The sequence below is a fragment of the Alosa pseudoharengus genome, unplaced genomic scaffold (genome assembly GCF_046254945.1).
Source record: "Alosa pseudoharengus isolate Yale_2024_CS ecotype anadromous, Long Island Sound unplaced genomic scaffold, YU_APseudo_1.1 YU_APseudo_1.1_scf_1, whole genome shotgun sequence".
Taxonomy (NCBI): Eukaryota; Metazoa; Chordata; class Actinopteri; order Clupeiformes; family Clupeidae; genus Alosa; species Alosa pseudoharengus.
Genome location: NW_027468564.1, coordinates 45,701,514 through 45,704,013, shown reverse-complemented (window position 1 = coordinate 45,704,013; position 2,500 = coordinate 45,701,514). Strand labels below are relative to the sequence as shown.

General features: G+C 46.4%; 1 protein-coding gene across 3 annotated transcripts in view; it reads left to right on the top strand.

Annotated features, from left to right (window-relative positions):
- The window catches only part of sh3pxd2aa (SH3 and PX domains 2Aa), a 116,221-nt gene that overhangs the window by 41,843 nt on the left and 71,878 nt on the right, over positions 1 to 2,500 (top strand). The window lies entirely within an intron of this gene.

Genomic DNA, 2,500 nt, shown 5'->3' with positions numbered 1-2,500 from the left:
CTGTTTTGGGGGTTGGGGGGGGGGGGGGGCAAATGGGACAGCCCCCCTCCCCTCTCCCACTCCCCTATGGGGTAAATTGTGCATGATAACTGCCCTCTGGTGCACAGCATCTCTGGAGGGTCTCTAATAAGGCTATCTTGGCAGCCCGAGCGCAGAGAGCTTTAAATGGGCCTTTTTACCAGAGTGAGTCTTGACTTGAGCTTCAGAGCTTTTCGGAGAATCAGAAATCAAACAAACTGTTCATATCAGTCAGCTGGTGGGTGGGCTGATTTCACCTTCAGCTACAGATCCACACACACACACACACACAGAGAGAGAGAGAGAGAGACTGATAGACTGCAGTGAGGTAGAATTAAGTGTTGCCTGTGGAGATCTATGCTCTCTAAAGCCTGACTCACCACGTGAACTGTAATACCTTCACAGACGCCTTCTCTCTCTCTCTCTTTCTTTCTTTCTCTCTCTCTCTCCTTAAAGCCCCTCTGTGTAAGAATTTCTCCCATCTAGGCGTTATATTGCAACCAACCTCTCAAGTGCTGCCTCGTTTAGAACTACAGTAGCCATCGCACATCAAAAACTGGCACTAGTTCACTTCACTTCACTTTAGTGTCACTTCAGCCGTGCCTACTGGTCGGGGTTCGAACCGGCAACCCTCCAGTTACAAGTCCGAAGCGCTAACCAGTAGGCCACGGCTTCCCCCTATAACAACATATTAATATAATTTTGTGTACTAATGTATTGCTATTGCTTGTGTGTGATGCTAATGAAACACTCTTTCGGACACAGAATAAATCGTTTAATGGGAATTAAAGTGAATGGGAAAGTGAATGGGAACAGCTAGTGATTTCTGCTAGCTAGGTAGCAGCTAAGGACTTTGGTTAAACTTGTAGGCCTATATTGTTGCAAACTAACCTGAAATAATACATTCAGCAACTCTGTGGTAGTCTACTAGTTTTAGCAAAACTATGTCAGCTTAGTTTATCAACTGGCTCTGGGTCTAGAGACTAGAGATCAAGTGAGATAGTGACACGAACAATTATTTTTCTCTTTATTTATTTTATTAGAAAATACAATTTCAATGTCGGGATGTTAGGAAAGACATGTGGCTTGTAGAAAATGGGTTCATAACTTACATTGCTGAATGTAGGGGAAATTCTGCAGATGAATCCAAGCTAATGTTTTTTTTGTTCTGTGCATGATCAATGCCAAAGACCCTGTAGACTGGCGCTGGCCACCGGTATTTTAAAATGGCTCACGCACATGGAGAGTCGCCCCTATGCTATGTAGATCTAAATGAGGATTTCTAAGCCAATAGGTATGCTTCAAATTGGTGGTGGTGGTGGTAATTAAACATGAATGGGGCCACATTTATGAATGGGAAATGTTGATTTAGTTAAAAAACAACTGAAAACGTTCCACAGGGGACCTTTACACTTTTTTTCTGTCACTCTATGTCGCCATGTCTCTGTCTCTCTCTTTCTTATCATGCAAGAGGGGCAATTATTCTTACACCCCCCCCCCTCCCCCCGATGGCAGAGTTCTACACACACACACACACACACACACACGTACCAAGGGAACTTCCCAATGAGCCGTCTCAAGGCTCCTATCTCAACATTCACACAATACTGTGCCATGGAGTCACAGCTGCCAGAGATCATTCCCTAGTCCAGGACATGGGGAGAGCCACCTATTATGGGATGCCTGCGAGCCAACCAAACAATAGCAACAGTAACCACGACAGCCTCAGCCTCACAGCAGGTCCCGGAAGGCTCGACAACCACAAACAGGCTCCGGCAGCTGTCACTGTTCTTCCTCCTCCTCCTCCTCCTCCTCTCCTCCTCCTGTGTGTTATCTATCTTGAGATAGATCCTTGCAGACAGAATGCAAAACCAGTCCTTGCAAATTAAGTCTTTATCTCCCAGTCTCTAATGTGCACGGGTAACAGTGTGCGCACACTCTCTCTCGCACACACACGCACACACAGAGGAAGTCATTTTGGTGTCCTTTGAAGTACACAACAGCCTTACTGGTCCCTTCCTGTTGTTATGGGGGGTGGGCATGATAAGTGGGAACTTGAAGTATCCCCTCTACTAATTGCCTGGCTCTTCCTCAGGAGGGACAATCTCCAGGGACCACCACACACACACACACACACACACACACACACACACACACACACACACACACACACACACACACACACACACACACACACAGATAGACACACACACACACACAGATAGACACACTCTCACACACACATACACACACACACACACACACACACACACACACACACACACACAGATAGACACTCTCACACACACACACACACACACACACACACACACACACACACACACACACACACAGATAGACACACTCTCACACCATCTTTCTCTCTCTCTCTCTGCATCCTCCCATCCCACCCCACTCGGCTGCTAGTGATACAAGACATCTGCTCACCCCACATCAGCAATGTACATGTAGATTCAATTTA